The sequence below is a fragment of the Anas acuta genome, chromosome 3, assembly GCF_963932015.1.
Source record: "Anas acuta chromosome 3, bAnaAcu1.1, whole genome shotgun sequence".
Taxonomy (NCBI): Eukaryota; Metazoa; Chordata; class Aves; order Anseriformes; family Anatidae; genus Anas; species Anas acuta.
The window spans coordinates 103,398,878-103,416,691 of record NC_088981.1 but is presented as its reverse complement, the minus strand read 5'-3'; the positions used below and the strand labels follow the sequence as shown (position 1 = coordinate 103,416,691).

Sequence of the window (17,814 nt, the reverse complement as noted above, 5' to 3'; positions counted from 1 at the left end):
CACGGAGTTGAAAATATTTCTTTTTAGACCTTCTGCATTAAGAATTAAACTACTCTAGCAGCCAGCATGTCTAGGCTTGCAAATGCTGCCCTTAAGTCTCTGACTTCTGAAATCAGAGACTTCCAGTAAGTTCTGGTTAACTGTAATTTAATAGTTTTAAAACACATGGAAATTAAAACCTTAGAAGCCATCAAACTCATATCCTGCTTCACCAGACAACAAGGAAAAGATGTTTCAAAATGAATAGAGCAGTGGTCTATTATAAAAATTCAGAAGATATAACCCAAAGACCAGGATTTAAATGCAATTAGACATCTGTATGTCCTCTAATTGCCAGTCTTGCAAATATGTCATAAGAATGGTTTCTCACGGTGCATGCCAACTTTTTTTTAATGTAATTACATGCTTCCACAGATTCTTATGCCTACTCACACAGAGAAAACTTGTCTTCAACCAGTATGTCTATACATCCTCCGTTACGCAGGCTGAGAGCATCTGCCTGTGGTGAGAGCACCCCCAGCTTAACCAGAGAGTGGGTCTGGGGAAAACCAGTTTGGGTTGGAAGGGACCTTAAAGATCATCCAACTCCAATCCCCTACCATAGACACCCACTAGATCAGGTTGGCCAAGGCCCCATCCAGCCTGGGCTTGAACACCTCTGCGGATGGGGCATCCACAGCTTCTCTGGGCAATCCAGACCAGTGCCTCACCACCCTTACAGTGAAGAATTCCCTTCTAATGTCTAGTTTAAATCTATTGTCTTCTACTTTAAGACTTGTCCTATCATCATCTACCCTTGTCCTATCATAATCTACCCAAGTAAAGGGTCCTTCTCCATCTTTTTATGCCCCCTTCAAGTACTGAAAGGTTACAATGAGGTCTCCCCAGAGCCTTCTCTTCTCCAGGCTGAACAGCCCCAGCTCCCTCAGCCTTCCTTCATAGGAGAGGTGCTCCAGCCCCTTGATCATCTTTGTGGTCCCCCTCTGGACTCGCTCTAACAGCCCCACATCCTTCTTGTGCTGGGGGCTCCACACCTGGATGCAGCACTCCAGGTGGGGCCTCACTAGGGCAGAGCAGAGGGGGACAATCACCCCCCTCCACCTGCTGGACACACTTCTTTTGATGCAGCCCAGGATGCAGTTGGCCTTCTGGGCTGCTAACGCTCACAGATGTGCTGCATCATTTGGCAAACAAGATCAGCATTGCTAATAACAATGAACTGATGTGAAGCTTCTTTCACTTCAATTGTTTTTGATTTGGAAATGACACAATCAGTAAATATTCATGCGCTGAGCTGTATTACGGGCAAAGGGTTCTGCATGCCAGACCATTTTCTTTCATGGAAGTCAATGAGTTCATGGAAAGCATATGGATGAGACTTTGTAAATTAGAAAAGCCCTTATGTGAAAAGAAAACCTAGATGATATAACATAAGCAGGCAGGTATAATTAAGTGCATTCATAGCTATAAATAATGCATGATTAGGCTATTACAAAATTATCATATTGCTATCTGTCTTATGCATACATAGTTACACTCATGAATAGCCGAATATCATGAAAAATGAAATAATATATAATAATAATGGAATTAATATCTGCAAATTCACTCTGCGTTTCCTTCCCTGCAACTAGAGACATCCTTCCAGTTTTGAAGCCAGGTAAAACAGAAGTGCCCGGTGTTAGATGCTAGACTAGATCCTGGCTTTAGTGAGCAGCAGAAGGGAATGAGGTCCAAAAAGGAGACACTCCATTTCTTCAAGGATTTTACTGTTCAGCCCTAAGTGTCTGGCCTTGGGGACAGCAAGCAACAATCTTCTCATGGACTGTGGTGTCCCATGATGGTCCCCCTCCCCAGCGCTGCAGCCTCTTGAGGGCGACAGGGATGGTGGTGGGGATGGGGACACAAATGATGACAGCTGTGGGCTCTGACTGAAATTACCCCAGAAAGGGGTGAAAGCCAACTGTCCAACAGTTTGCTCTGCACCAGGCTTGTTTAAAAGCTCTAAGCCAGACCCAGCGTTAGGCACTGGCAGTCAAAACGTCAGCTCCACACTGAGTTGTGCTGGGCAAGGAGCATTTACAGAGGGGATTTTTATAACACACATTCACCTCTTTCCTTACTAGTCATTTATCCACACAAGGATGTGTATCATTAACAGTGCTCTTCATCCAGGCTTCTTTAACGAAGGCTGGATTTAATAAGCCACATTTCTGTCACCATTTATTGCATGGCCAAACCCCCAGGTAGCAGCACTCAGCACGGGGAGCATCTGGCTCCTTCAGAGCACTTGAAGATCTGCTGAAGAAAAAGGTCATTTTCAATTACATCGGGCTTCAAAGTAGCAGTTTAATTTGGGGGAAAAAGGTCAATCTATCCCCTCCCAACATTGAGAAGGCAAAGCCCACCTGATTGCTTTCTCCCACCAGCATTTGTGGGCTGTTGTCACTGTCTGACCAGGCCTTGCAGGTATCTATCTTTCAGGAGCATTTTGATTATTAGCTGGCAGTCTTGTTCTCTCACAGTAGGCATTAACAAGGAGCCATCACAATGGGGACTGTGGTATAAGTGTGCGCACCAGCTAGGAGTGCCTGGATGCCCATACTCTACCTTCCTACTCTCTCTGCAGGATATGCTCGGCTAAGATGCTTTGTTATAGGTTTGCTTCCTGATTCAGACTTTTAAGAAACAGGCAGAAGGGTGTAGGAAAAGGCCTTGAGGTAAAGTTTTCCAAAATATCTAAATCTTATATGCCAGAGGCAATACAGAAGTGAAGTGAAGCCAGGGAACTGGGCACCAGGGAGCGGAGCTGTTGGAGACCTGGTGGGGTGGTCCCTGAGGAGCTGCAGATTAATGAGTCTTTCTCTGATACAAGACTTTGGGTCATCCTGTAGTGCTTTGGACTGGCCATTTTTCTCATTTGGGCAGCCCTCTATCTTCTGGATGGAAGAGGAAGCTTCTGGCATAGACAAGGTGGTAGTGCTTTCTTTTGGGAGAAGAACAGAAAAGGGATTAGGCAGCTGATGCTGTGGAGGGTGGCAGGATGAAAGTCTGTGCCTCTTATTTCTCACCAGAAGGGGATGTGCCTGGAACAGGCAGAACAGATAGCAAGGAATGAAAGGAGCAGGCAAAGGGAGAAATGATCGTAAATTCAAACTATGGGACTAAGCAGCCTCCAGATACTCTGAACTCATCTCAACTTGGAAATGCCACCAAATCCTTCTCATTTCTGTGCTGAGCCTGCAGAGCCAGACAAATCCACCCTGGGGAGCAGCTGAAACCAGAGCAATATCTTAAAATGGCTTTGTGAGACAAAACAGGGTCTGCAAAAAGGCTAATAACTCCTCAGTCATGGCAGTTTAAGTTTTCCCTGCAGGAATTAGAGACCCCAACTGGCCCAGGTGCTGTTTGGGGTTGGCAGATCTATCACAAATGATTTGTACTTTCTCCTGAAAGGTCATTCTCTGTGGGCCAAGGTGAGGGGAGTTTTATGAGTCGACAAATGGTTGGGTTTGCATGCTGCTTGGGGGAAACCTACATCCCCATGCCCCTTCTCCAAGCAATGCAGGCAGCAGAGGGTGAGCATCCTCCACTGAGCTGACATCGTGGTCCTTGCTGTGTGACCAAGGCAAATGGAGCAGGCTCTGGGTGCAGCCTTGGCTGTGCAGGGGATGTGGAGCTGCACTGGATGTCCTTGGCATCCCATGTTGCTCCAAGGCTGCAACCCATTCCCCAGGCTGCACCTGCTGGGCTCTGGATCATTACTGAGAAACTGGAAGGATTCAGTGGCTTTTCCATACTGAGGTGAGTTCAGAGCATTCAGAGACTGTTCTGACTATAGTTTTAAACACTGCAGTTTGCTCTAATTCACTTGCCTTTTTGGCTGAAGTTAATTATTTTCTTATGTCCCCCATATGGTGCCAGTGTCTAATGTAATCCAGAAAGTAATTAAATGCATCAGAAGTCCTTCAGTTCTCTTTCTGTGTTAGCTTATCCTTCAGGAAGCTGGCTGTTTAAAAACTCCCTTTTTGTGTCTTTTATTAGTAAACGTTAGAGTAAAAACCTGCATTGGCCCATCTCAGTCCTTCCCAGCTGGAAGCACTGTGGTTCTGCAAGAAGACAGCAGAGCTGGCACGGAAAGAGGTTGGAACAGAAAATGAGCTGAAACATAAAGACAGATAAAGGTAATCACCCATATACTCTGCAAAATTATTACTTGTTTGTAAAATACGTCACCCACAAATAATAAAAGTAACACCTTTGTCCACTGTAAGTGAAAAAAGACAAGGAGTAAACTTTTTTTTTTTTTTGGCTTTGTGATATTAAAAGTCAGTACACAGTCATTGCAATGCTGTGGTCAGTTCCTATCATTATTTCATTTACTTGAAGATAATTTTTACATATGATTCAGAGAAATCAAATATAAGCAGCTGGGGGCTGTTTATTATTATTTGCTGTTTGCAATGTAGTCCAGGGGTCCCACTTGGAGCTTCAGGCTCCTGTGATGCTAATGGTCAGATGTGTATCCAAAAAGTGGCAAATTGGTTTCTGCCCTGAGGAGCTCAGAGTTTGTGAAATAAATAAATGAATAAAGGAGAGCCTGTCCTCTCATTCTGTATTTACACATCACTGATTGATGGAGCCCCTTGTGCTGGGGAGAGGTTCACACAATTGGCTCGTTCTGTCGCCAGTTTGTAGTGCTGCACCCCAGCATCTGTGTTGTGGTCTGAATGAAGAAAATGCCACACAGCTGTGTGATGGTCAGCAGCATGCAGGTGGATGGAGATCTACCCTCACTGGAAACCCACTGGAAGGTGAGCTCTGGGGTGCAACTCTGAAGGATAAACCCCCCCAGCTTATGTCCGTGCTGCTGTGTCATGATGGGATGCAGAGGGATGCATGCATGGGAAAAGGAAAAAATCAAGAGATGTCTGCAAAACAGTGTAAGATAGAAGAGATCTTAAAAGATAGGAGAGACCACAAAGGTTGTCAGACTTTGAGGACCAATATTGTATGTGAATGCGTGTTTATTTTTGTTTTAAAAAGCCAAACTGATACTGTCTGTTCAAATCAGATCATCATAAGTGGATTATTACTGTTTATCATCACTTGCTTCATTAGCAGCTGCAGACTTCTTCAAAATCCCCAGATGACTCCTGAGCAATATATAAACAGACATTGTTCTGTATAGCAAAAACCTTTAGTTCCTAAGACTTGAGGTGTTCACTACTGAGGTGAAGCTACCTGGATTGCTCTGCAGACTGCCACGGTGGCTCTGAGGCCTTGCAGGCAGCTGCTTTGGTTTAGTCTGACCTATTTCCATTCTTCACAAATTTCCATTTTAATTGACTCAGCCCTGTGCCTGGGCTTGCAAAGGCCAGGGATGGTGTCACCTGTACTCGCCTTAACTATGCTTGAAGGAAAATCTCTCCAGTTTTAATGGAGAAAAAGTGTGAGGCGCTAACCCGCCTGTGGCTATTGGATTGATGGACTTCAAAAGCACATCTAAGGAGAACAGGAGAAGAGGGAGGAGAAGCACACAGTAAATAAGCATGCTAAATTGATTTCAGGAGGTGGCATTTTTCTCTTTGCAGTTTCTGGCTGTCAGGGAGCAGCTGCTCTGCAGGGAAGGGGAGCTGTGCACCCAGGGCAAGGCCAGGCCTGTAGGGTAGTGGCCAGCGAGCACACCTAAGTCCACACCAACAGGGCTGTTCCCTGGTAAAACCAGAATCTAAATGAGTGTCCTGGGGCCAGGGTTTAGCCAAGGGACAGCATAAATGACCCAGGAAGCCCTATCTCACTGCTGCCAAAGTGTGGTGGTAAACCCAGGCACTATGAGTTAGGTGCAAGCCAAATGGGAGGCTGATGGTGATAATCACATCACAAATTCCTATGACCCATTATCACTTCAGTCACATAACTGACAATATACATTTTGGTCTTGTATTTGGTCTATTGACCAAATTTTTAATTGCCGAGCAGTATTGCTTTTCCCTGTTACTTACTGGAACTAAATAGCTAGCATAGGGAGATCTGGTTTATATATCGGTTGCAGGCTCTCTGCAGCTATAAACAGACTTCACAGCACAAAGGCCAATCTTTATGAAATGAAGAGATGTTACCTCTGTGGGAAAAACAGAACTTCCAGAAAATATATTTAAGTAAACTTGCCTCATCTGTACTTATCCAAAAATAAATAAATAAATAAATACTGAATAAAGCCAGATGTCAGGAAAGTCAACAAAAGATTTTACCCCAAGTGATTTGATGGCATTTTGTATTGACTGAATGGTGCCCTGTGGGGTTCTCGTTCTAAATTACATAGATTCCCTCAAGTAGGACAGGTTTAGAAATCTGGATGGAGAAAAAATGTGGAGCTCTATAGATTACAGCACAGCATCCCCCCAGCACTCTGACCTTGACATTTACTGCATTGCTCTTATCTGAAAGAAACAGCGTCTTAGAGCAACTGCAAATAGGTCTAGTGAAATGCAGAAGATAGCACTTCTATGGTGCAGAACTAATGCTTTGATGTGCACATTTTAAACCTTTATTTTGGACAGACCTCTGCTTTCAGACTGAGAGCCCAGGTGTCTCTTGATTATAACAGTTCTATATTCTACCTGTATATCCTTCTAGACAGCTCTCACACACTATTTATGGCCTGTGCATATTTCTCAGGACTTCATCAATACTAAAGAGCCCAACTGTGTGAGCTGAAAATGTGAGATTTCTTACATTTTATATGTTAGTGGTACTAACCACTTCTTCTTTCCTTCAGGGTGCATTTTGGCTAAGACCTCCTCCTACCAGCCTGTTATAGAGGATAGGTCAGAGAAGCAGTGGCCTCTCCCCCAAGGGGATGTGTGCCACAGGAGTATTTCAGGTGGTGAAACCTGCCCCTGGCAGTCTCCAAGGGCAAAGTCTTTAGAGAGGAGAGGAGAAAAGGGAGAAGGCCATCTCTCTTTCAAACAGCCAGAGAAACTCTCTCCTAAAGTCATCTGCTAGATGTTTCTCTGTATGGGGAGGGATCCAAAGCTTTTATTCTGGTTTGGTGATTGTAACAGTGTGCTCTTGTAGGAAGAATACAAATTTCACTTTAATATACTGTTGTTTTGAGTTCTTGAGTTCTTTCTGTATGTGAGTTCTTGCCTTTGGAAGCTGCACTGTAAAGAGCATGGGTGAAAACTGGTTATTACTAAAGGTACTTGAAAAGCAAACTAAGGGAAAGATGTGGTTCATGTGCACAGTACTGGGGGCTAAGCCACCAGGGGTCCTGCAAGTGGCCAGTGTACCAGCAGGAATGGATGCTCTTGTCCATTTTTTCCCAAACAGGTGGCTGGGAGCTCATCTGAGCATCTGATGGGCAAGCAATGGTGGTGGGCTCTGGGCTGGTGAAAGCTTTCAGAGAGGTGGGCTGCAGACACTGACACTTCCTGATAGGCCCCCAAAGTAATCTTTCTCCTCTTTTACTAACTCCTGCAAGTTTCATGGACCTCAGCTCCACCTATTTTTCATGCCAAATTACCACATTCTCTCTAATTTTATGCCCTTAATGGGGCAAGAAGCTCAAACCTTTACCTCTGACACCATGTTCCACCTTTCTGAGGAGCCTGTGAGCTGCATAAGTTTACGTTGCTGCTATACAGGGATATACAGCTCTCATCGTGTCAGAACTGCTTAGTACTTCTACAGTCTTTTTTCCTTTCTACTCCTTTCTGTCTGCTTTTCCTTTTTTGTTTCCTTTGTGAGTGAGCATGGTTTCCCTTCTGTGGTTTGCAACTGTACAAATGGAATGATTCATCAGTGAAGAGGTGCTAAAGCCATTAAACATCATTATTATATTTAATGGAACTGTGAAGAATAAAACTATATGATCCTTATTATCTGGTCTTATATGCACAGAAAATGCAAGCATAATTGCAATGGTCTGTGGTTATTTCATAGAAAGGTTTCAGTGGAAATATTAATGGATTGAACAGTATAATCAAAAGGATGGAAATGTCATAACATTAAAAATGATTTTTTTTTTTTTTTTTACTTTAAGAGAAAGTCATCTCTCTGAGCAAGATTCTGGAAACACTTTAATTAAGCCTAACAAGTTTTAATACCTGCCCTTTATCTCATTCCTTTCAGACAACACAAGCATAATTGTAATTACTGGCAACTTCTAAGTCTAAAAGATCAAAAATGGGACATTACTTATGGCAAGGAACATGAAAGAAGATTGTTTGGAGGAATATGTATATCTATCTATCTATCTATCTATCTAATGCTTCTCACATGCTGTTCTAGGAATGTTGTTTTCATTTAGGTGAATTTCCTTCTGGGAATGGATGGAGTAACTCTTGTGGAATGTATTACACCAGAAATTTATGACTTTACCTTGTCTCTGCATTGTGCTCATTTCAAACAATCAGCTAGTGAGAGACTTTAAAATATTACAGCGAGCAATTAGATGATAAATATCTTTCAGTTTTCCTTTTTTCTTACTCTCTGCCTCTTCTGTGATTTTAAAGACAGGGACTTATGGTAATATTTTAAAATTAAATGTGTAAGCTTAAAAAAGTAATAATTATTAAATTCTACTTCTTGTTTTCTCCTTCCCCAAGTGTCACTGTTTACCCACAAGTGTGGGTCACACTGCTTGCCTGGGAAAGTCTCCAGCTAGGCACACCACGACCCTTTGTGTCATATGTAGTTATCAAAGACCTGCGGAGGTAATTTGGGTTTCTTCATTCTTCCAGATGGAATATGCATAATCTTTCCCCTAGCAGAATGGTGTGTGACCTCATCCCAGCCCTGGCGATGTCCCAAGTAAACCTCCAGACAAATTACAGAAAATTATAATGCCTAATTTCAAATATGTGGGGTGTTACTATTGACAACACTGTGGTGATATATGTAGGAACTCTTAGATGCTTGATTTTCTAACAGAGCCTCATTTCCAGCTCCAGTGAGCACACTTCTGTCTGGTATTTACAAGTCTCTGAAGTGTTAAAATAGTTGTGTCATCTATAGATTTTGGATTACATCTGCAAAACAACATGCAAGCCTACCTAGAGTTTCAATGCACTATATCTAATTTTCCAATTGCAGGATTTTCTCCCCGTGATGCAATAACTGCTGAAATGACATGGTGTCGATTTTTGAATGTATATGTTACAAACAGGTATCAGGAATATATCGCTGTCAGCGATATATTCAAAGCTGTGCTTGGAATTAAGAGATGACTCAGAGCACGTTGATGATCTTACATTTGCTAACCGATGATTTGATCAGTTACAAAAATTTATTTGGCATTTACCTTCCATATCCGAGAGACTTTTGTGCTTCCTGGAAGAAACTGAAATTTTAAACGGTGCTTTTAAGTTGTAAAACAATACAAATCTGTTATGAAAACAACCGAGTAAATTCTGTAAAGTGCCAAGTGTTATCCACAACCTGCAGATGTGTTTGGTTTTATGGAGTGGGTCTGGGCAGACTCTGCCTCGTGTTCATGCACGGTCTGCAGCATGCTATGAGAATCATCCATCACGGTGATAGAAGAGGAATTCTGGTAATGTAGGTAATAAACAAACCCCATGTTAAACTCAAAATAGCGGTCATCAGTGGGAGGCTAAGAAGCAAGGTCAGAGAAAAGAATAATGCCAGTATTGAGAGGGACATGGACAGAAATGGAAGTGGCATCTTTTTGTTCTGTCAGGCAGAATTTGGGGATAATAGCCTGATTTTGTGTGATAGTGAATGCCTACTGTTATTTTCTGTGAGACTTGATTATAAGCATGAATGAGAAGATTTATTTTAAGGGCTTTTGATTGATTGGGCTGGGGGTGGGAGGAGGTGCAACCTATTTTACAGAGCGAGATGCAAAACTGATACAGTTATTAATAAACATTGGCGGTTGCATAAGCCCAGAGCAGCAGCTGCTGGCATGAAGACCACTTTGTGCAAGGGGCTGTATGGATGTACAGGGACCTAAAGACTGTGCTTTGAAGAGCTGACCTCAGAAAGAAGGTGTACATTTGTTCTGTTCCTCTACCTTTAGCATGATTTTCCTTGTTTGAAATCTAGATGCCTTCACTATGATCAGCAGGTCTGCCCACTCCACTATTTACATGGTCCTGCATTTAAGGATTCATATAGCTGCAGGGTCTCCTAATATTTCATACTTTGGGTGAACATGCCCGTGCCATGCCCAGGAGCCTCGGCATCCTGGAGGATGTGCTTTTGTTGCTGATTGCTCCAAATAGTTGCAGGCCAGCCATTTGGGGTGCCTTGGCTTTGGCCGTTGCAGTTGATTTGTGCAAGCTGACAGAGCGACGCTCTTACGTCCTCTTGTGCAGGAGGGCTGGCACTCCCTAACAGACCCTCCACACCATATTTTACAGAACACAGTGCTCCAGTCCCTTTGGATGGGATGTGGCACCCCGAGTGCCACTGCTCCTGCAGCCTGGCCAGGTGTAAGCTGTATCAGCTGCTGAGAAGGATTTTTAAGGCTGTGTTCCTGTGGGTCTGCTGGCAAACAGAAACTCTAAAATGAGCTGTTTGACCTTTTCACACACCCCTTTGTAGCATTACATCTGAAAAAAAAATAAATCCTAGAAACACAAGTATATTAAGATAAACTCACCTCCTTAGCTCCAGTAACTCTATTCTTCCACTGCAGCACAGCACTGTAAAGCCAGGATATATTCCTTATCCTCACAGCAACGCTCTGCTGTGCTGAAGTATCTTCCACTTCCCAGCACTCTCTCTTCTTCCCTTTCTTTTGTTTCTAATTGACCGTCTTTTGAAAGTCAAAAACATATTGATGCCATTTAAGTAAAAATAAATAAATAGACACCCTCTTCCCTCCCACCCACACACAGATCTGTAGCTGGTTCAGGTGAGATGATTTCCACCTACAAAGAGTGCTTTCTATTTTTCCTGACTTTGTGATAAAGCACTCTCTGAAGTTAAGCTCTAGATTTTTTTTTTTTTTAATTTTATTTTTGTACCTTAACATGCCTCAAGGAGATTAAACAGGAGAGTATCTGAAAGTGAAAAATCCAACATCAGTCACAGATAGAAGAACATGATTTCTCTCCAATTAATCCCCTTAATCCTTGACAGTTTTATTCCTGCAGGTACATTTTTCTCATTTCCATTTTGGTGCTGAAACAGAAGTTGATATTATCTGAGCAGGTGAAGCTTCAGGCCAGAATCTTTCATCTTCTCAGCTGGGCAGTGTGACCCTGCCTGGGGGCACCAGGGTCAGTGGAGCTGTGGCCACCACTGCTTCCCCCAGGGGGAAGGTTTGGAGAGGAGTTTTTCTTCACTTCTTTCCATGGGTATTTTGGTCTACGCCTTCTTACCAAGGGCTGCCAACAGTGCTCCTTGCATGCGTGATCACTATGATGGTCTGTGCAGTCTCAGTCTCCATGGGCTCCCTTTGCTGTTTTCCTAGTTCTTCCAGCTAAAGGCAGGTCAAACAGGTGAGGAGCTGTATAGTCCATCACCCAGTTTACCTCCTTTAAACTAAGCTTAGTCTCTAAAAAGCAAGGAAAGTTTATATAAGCTGAGCTTACAATAGAAACTGCGGAACTTCCTTGAATTAAATGTTGATTTCTCTGACAATGGCCTGAAAGCAGATTTGGAGGAAAACAATATAGAACTAGGACAAGCCCACATTATATCTTCTCTAAGAATTCCTAGCCTTCACCCAGCATTGTCAGAAACTCTTTGAGCCTGCATCACCTTTATGTGTTTTGAACTCTTCAGTGGATTTCTCAGTGCACAGTATACATTGGTGACTGTAAGACTGAGGAGAAAATTATCTCCTAAAGGAATTGCTGCACAGCTAAGCTTGGGCATTGTGTCTGCCTCCATCTTTCTTCAACAGCTCCCTGAGTGGCCAGGGCAGGGATCGATGCTCTCAGCCATTTCCCAGGTGAGGGGAGAGATCTCAGTTTGAATCACAGGCATGATGCTTTTATTTCCATACAGTTAATGTAAGCCTTTCAGTGCTAAATCTGGAAGGTAAATTGTTGCTACCTCTAATCTGTGATATTGCTTGGGTTGCCATTGCTGGAATTGGATTACTTTTTCTTTTAACAACACAATTGTGAACGATTAGCCAATCCCCACCTTTTAAAATCACAGCAGGGCAGTGTGCCAGGATGCAGGAATTAGGCACTCAGCCTCTAATGCCTCTCATTTCCTCTCTGGCATCAGCTGAGATTCAGTCTTTGCTGGCATTTTACCAGTGGTAGCAGGAAAGCATTAGAGTGCAGGTTTTAAGTGGTTTCTTCTAAAATCTGTGTGTTTACTTTTATTTGCTAAGAAGAAATACAGATTTGTTCATCCCAGGTCTATTTGTGAATTTGGTCAATTGTTTGTTGTTGTTTCTTGTTTGTTTGTTTGGTTTAAATACTTTTTAGCAATCGGATTCTCAATATCAGAGCATGATGCCTATTACACTGGTCCTACCCATTTATTTTCCTCTGTACTCACAAAATGACTACAGCCCCCTAAAATGTACCAGATGTAGGGTCATTTTTTTCCCCTTTGCCTCAAAGGGTTAGGCTAAATAAGCCAAACTGCTAAGATTAATCTATAAGAAAAGCTCTTCTTAGCCTAGCCATTTCAATTGCCATTCACCCATCTCTTTGAATCTGCATGGCTGGAATACTACATAATCTTCAAGGTAAGGTATAGTTTCACTGCAGGAAGCATTTTGCATTGTTTGACCCTGTTATAAATGAGGTCTCAACTCAATCAGAATTTTGTAATATTTATAAAACAAATATTTCTAAAAGGTATAAAAGGTATAAAAGGCAAGTAAACAGCGCTGGGTGTGCGGGGAGTGTATGCTCCACCAACATGCACACACGAACATCAAACATTCTAAACATATAGAACAAACATGGCTTTTACGTACTAAACCCGAGTATACCTAAACATGTGTACAATCAGAAAAGGTAACAAACAATCCTTTAAGTTCCATGACTTTACAGTCTCCATTTTCCACTCCTTTTCTTGATTACATACAAGTCTCCATTTTCCATTCCCTTTGAACAGTATGTCTTGCTTTACGTTGTCAAGCAACTCGGTCTTCAGGCCTTATGTATCCCGTTCTTCCCGGACCAAAGAAAAGCACATCCATCTCCTTGTGAAGGCCAAGAGGCCTGGGTCAAAAGGCACGTCCAGGTCACCATGGGGTGGGAACAGCAAAGACCTTCGATGGTGTAGCAGTTGGATCAGTAAAGGAGCCCACAGCTCCCCCACTATCTGGCAAACCACACGTTTCTGATTGTGGTCCCACATGGCTCTTTAAGGCCTCAGAGATTGCTTGCCAGGTGCCGAGCAATCCCACTGCAACCTCGTCGTTTTTAGTTGCAGAGTCCCACACCTTGACCTCAGTTTGGTCCCATGTTTCAGGATCATAAACTGTCCGATTGTTAATAAGGAGAATAAGCTGTAAGGTTACCAGGACAGTCTTTGTTCCTAACGATGTATGATTCCCCATAATGCACAGCTGCTTACCAGCGAGGGGCAGTTGTGTGCATGGGTCCGCTTCTCTCAGCTTGAGCTTCTCTCCAGCTCCAGTGCGCCCATTTCCAGCGACTTTGTGTACGAGTTTCTCTGAGCAGTTTGCTGAGTTTGGCCGAACCTCTCTTCATGAGGCAATCAAAGCGCCTGTTCCCATCCTGGTCTCCATTCTGCCAGCCTGTTCCTCTTCACTTCTTTTTCCTGCTTCTTTATTGATGTAACTTCATGTTGCCTTTTTTTTTCTTTTTTTTTTTTTTTTTTTTTTTTTTTCTTCTTCTTCTTGGGGGCAGGCTCCCCTCTTATACCCTTCTCTCCACAGCAGTTCTTTTCAAAACAACTTTTCATTGGTCAAACAACTTTGAATGTAACAACAACAGCAAACACCCAGAAACATCCATGCCTTAATGGCTGGAGAACAAGAGAACCACCTGGAGAACAAGAAACCCCAGGCTTCATGGAGTCTCCTGAATCACCCTTCTTTGTTCCCTCTAAACTCTTTTATATTCCTGATGGCCTTGTCGTTAAGAGTCTACTGTTATCTCAACCACGGGGCTTTCCAACCCCCATGACCACATTCCCAAATCTCCCCCTTCTTTATTAATATCAACCATTTTCTCCACACGAATTACCACTCCATATATAAAAACCCTAAACAAAAACTGTTATATTTTCTTTCACTTAGAAAAAGGTTTTGCTGTTCTCCTAATGGGGTAGACAGCTCCAAAACCTGCCTTGAGTGTTTTGCTTTGGCGAAGAGCTGAATTGATAAAACAATTATTATCCTACTAGGTCCTTTCAGATGTTGTTTGCTTGGTCAGCACATTTACAAGTATATTAAAACCCTTGAAATGCTCCTGCTCTCTCCTAAACCAGCCTTACCAATGCGCTAAACTGCCAATTAGGCCAGAACCCATCTCCCATCAATCTAAATGGGAGAGGCAGTAAATACCCACACAGATCTACGCCTTGTCTTGATGCCAGGTTTATAAACTGCCTAGACTGTGTCTAAATGCACTCAGCCAGGCAAAGCCTAGGCTAGCAGATGCCAAGGGAAGTCTCAATCCCCAAACAGTTCTGCTGCAGTTTTTAAAAGACAGAGAAGGGGAGGACAAGCTCTGTCCTGTTGCACACTGGATTCAAAAGCTCTTTGGCTTCGTGCATTAGCAGCTGTTGCAGCTGTCAAAAACACTGCTCCGAGAGCTATCCCCACTCCTGTAGATGTAATTGGGGGTGATGCAGCTGATCAGGAAACACCATGAGGGAGAGAGATCTTCAGATTTATTTTTGTGCATGTGTTTATTTGTTTGTTGGTTGTTTTTTAAACTCCAAAATACAGTAAGCTGTAGGTCACAGTATTTTTGTTATTACAGGTGCTTGCAGATCTACACACAGGAGTGCTTCCTCTTTCATGCTCTTCTCCTCACCTGTGAGTGCCAGCAATGTGAACGCAAACAATCATTTTTATGGACACTGAAAAACAAGTAATTATGGAATAAAAGCCCTTCTGTTTCTGCTGGCAGTGGATGAAATGACAGGAACCTTAATTATGCTCAAATTCACGGTAATATAGAATTCAGGAAGTGAGAAAATCATCAGGGCTTAAAAAATGGGCTTTTTTATGATGTGAAATTGTTCTGGACGTGGGCCAAATCCACTCATCAGTGATGCTGATGTAAATTAATAGAAGCAGTGTTTACTTACAGTGAAACCTTAACTTGCATGTTAACTCGTGTAACTCAAAGTGTAACTTGAAGCACAGTTTGCACTTACCCCAATGGGAAGGTAATTTTCACCAGCTGTCTAATTGCATGTAAAGCAACTAAACCATTGTCCTCCATGTCTTTGCAATTTGAATTCAGGGCCGGATCTGAACTGTGGTCCTCACATACCTCTGAGAAAGGCTTCTTGATACCATAAAGAGATGCAGTCTGTGAAAATCTGAATCCCAGAGGTTGAAGTCCATAATCAAATGTCATGTCCTGAGCCTCTCTCAGTAGGAATGAGAGGGAACCCAGCAATCCAACTAGAAAAACAGCATGAAACTCAAATACAGCCAAATGGCCAATAATGCCACCAAAGTGAGTCAAAGAGATGCTGATCAGAGAGCTGTGTCAGAAGACATATTTCAAACAGCTCTCCATTTTTGCCTGATTTAAATATGTCTAGTCACTTTCTAAATCATATTAATTTATAAAATATTAGACACATCATTTTGAAGTGTGAATCGAAGTGTAAAGAACAACATTTTCAGCAATGAATTCCTGAGCGTGGTCTGTGAAGTTTGCAATTGTACCTGTCACCATGTTTTTTACTGAGAGGCTTTTAAAAGTGCTGATAATTGACCTTGGAATTGAGAAGGAAAAAGGAAAAAAAAGTAAAATGAAATGTGGTGGAATGGTTGGAGCTGGGGTCAGTTTCTGGGTGACATGAGCAAGCCACTTCAATCTAGTGCAAGCATTGGAGGTTTTGTGGTTGTTAAGTATATCACATCAATCAGTAAGAGATGATATATTTTTATGAAGTATCATTATAAAACTTTTTGTTAAGTGAAATGGTCTCTGGGAAGGGTAACCTATATATGTGTTCATTACAGTATTACCTATCTAGAGCTGTACATGGCATTCCTAAACTTCCCAGCCTAATATCTCAGTGAAACACTTTGGAATAATTAAAAAGCCAGTTGTTTCAGTGATTGACTGGTGCTGGAAAAAAAAAATAGATTTTCATTATATCTAATTCCATTTTTCAATATGGATAATATCAAACAGAACTACTCCTTATTTCCCGGGTCACAAACTGGGATTCTGATGCCAGCTGGAGACATTCAAATTATCTCTATATTAAAAAGACCAGACCTTTGAGATAAACCATGAAAATACTGTGTCATGATTTTAAAGTATGTTTTTCTACTCCATTTTGTTCCAGTCTTTTTTTTTTTTTTTTACTCAGGGATTATAATTGGACTGAAAATGAAACTAATTGTAACTGTGCGCAAGATGCTGGGAGTGCCTAGCTGAGCGATCCAACCACTTATTTATAAATGAAAAACAAAAGGAACATAAGATATTTTTGACTTAAAAAGGTTAAGAGTCTTTAAATATTAAATGTTTTCTCTGTACAATCCTATTGTCTCCAAACATTTTCAGAAAAAGCCTTTTTAGATGCTCTGTATTCTATATGAAGAGGAAAATACAAGCCTATAATAGCAATGTTGTTTATTCTGGCTGGGCAAAGCAATGTTTTAAAGTTTTCTAAAAGTAGTGTTTTCAAATGACCTTTGAAGAAGAGACAAAAATAAGGCACATGACATAAGCAAACAAAAAGGAAATTGAACATGAAGAAAGTAAAAAATGATTTGTTTGTCTAGCTCATCATGGTGTCTTTGCTGAAATGCTAAAAAGATCTGTCAGTAACACAATTATTTAAAAAAAAAAAAAAAAGAATTTGAGTAAAATAATGCCAAAGTACTGAATGGTATAGAAGTGAGCCTGTGCTTGGGTACCAGCTGAGATATGGGAACCTTGCTCCATACTTTCCAAATGTCTTTTCTTTTTTTACATTATTTGTTATGTGGAATAACTCTCTTAGAACCTTGAATGAAGCAGTGTTTCAACCATACTCTGGCTTGTCTGTCAAAAGGTCATTCTCTAAATGTCAGCCAGCCCTTTTTTCTGTATTTACATTGAATTCAATGATTTCTCTGGTGTGTTTCCCAGCAGATCCCTCATTAGACAACCAGGTCAAAAAGAAAACAGTGAGCTGAAGAGAAGCTCAATAAATAGTAGATGGGGGTAGAGGATGATTTGGGAAAACTGCAGCTTTATGGACTCTAGCAGATTGAAATTATACATTTTAGGTACTTCATTACTGCAGTTTCTTCATACCTCAGGTCTATGTCAAACAGGGAAAGGCTTCTAGGTCCAATGGGTATATGTTTAATGGAACATTAACAGACTAAGAGACCCCAAAACCGCTAAAATCAGAGAACTTTTAGAACGTCTTTCCATATGTGTAAATGTCTACCTTAAGACAAGAGGAATTGGATCTCAGATGCATCCTGTTCTTCTGAAAACAGACACAAAAGGATGGTGGGTGACTCACTGAGGTGTAGGTGTTTACACTGGGGACCTCGGGGTGATTTGCATCACATCAGAAGTAACCTGTCTGGACACAGCAAGGTCCTGGCACCCTGGCTTCCCAAGTCCTGGTTCCTACCCTGCTCAAGGACTGCCCTTCCTTTCCTAACAGACAAACAAACAAAATCCCTGGAGAAGGATGGGA

General features: G+C 42.0%; 1 long non-coding RNA gene across 1 annotated transcript; it reads left to right on the top strand.

Moving 5' to 3' along the window:
- The first annotated feature begins 2,593 nt into the window (after positions 1 to 2,593).
- LOC137854760 (uncharacterized) lies at positions 2,594 to 15,779 on the top strand. Its single transcript, XR_011095378.1, has 3 exons — positions 2,594 to 2,720; positions 4,045 to 4,184; positions 14,904 to 15,779. It is a non-coding gene; the product is annotated as an uncharacterized lncRNA (long non-coding RNA).
- The last annotated feature ends 2,035 nt before the right edge of the window (positions 15,780 to 17,814 follow it).